Genomic DNA, 396 nt, shown 5'->3' with positions numbered 1-396 from the left:
GCGCTCGGCTCTACGTTGGGACGGTGGGGCCGCGGGCGAGGCAGCCCTCGGGCAGCTTCGTGCGCCCCGCAGCAACTCTGGGTGTGGCGACAGCGCTCAGGAAAGAGGGAACCCGTCCCAAACTTCGCCAAACTTCCCAGATTGTAATTTCTGCTCGTCGGTAAGGTACACAAAGGCTCAGCTGGGTTGACCATGGTACCGTAAGTTCGCTTCTCGGTGCGGAGGCTTGCAGAGAAGCTGTGCCGGCGAGCCAGGCTGGCTGTTGGCGGTGTTCATTCAGCTGGAGCGAGGCTGGAATTGCTCCGCAGGCACGGCGGAGCCCCGAGCCCGCCGGGGACAGCGGCCCCTTCCCTTCCTTTCCCTTCTCGCCCAGGGTGCGGCCGCCCCCGCCGCTGG

At 66.2% G+C, this 396-nt stretch overlaps 1 protein-coding gene across 1 annotated transcript in view; it reads left to right on the top strand.

Moving 5' to 3' along the window:
* The first annotated feature begins 28 nt into the window (after positions 1 to 28).
* Positions 29 to 396, top strand: part of ANXA2 (annexin A2) — a 24,124-nt gene continuing 23,756 nt past the window's right edge. The window contains exon 1 of the mRNA XM_031061032.1: positions 29 to 160. The gene's annotated coding sequence lies outside the window, so the exon portion shown is untranslated. The remainder of the gene's footprint in view (positions 161 to 396) is intronic.

The sequence above is a fragment of the Geospiza fortis genome, unplaced genomic scaffold (assembly GCF_000277835.1).
Source record: "Geospiza fortis unplaced genomic scaffold, GeoFor_1.0 scaffold317, whole genome shotgun sequence".
NCBI lineage: Eukaryota > Metazoa > Chordata > Aves > Passeriformes > Thraupidae > Geospiza > Geospiza fortis.
The sequence above is the reverse complement of the archived record's forward strand: the minus strand, read 5'-3'. Positions and strand labels throughout refer to the sequence as shown.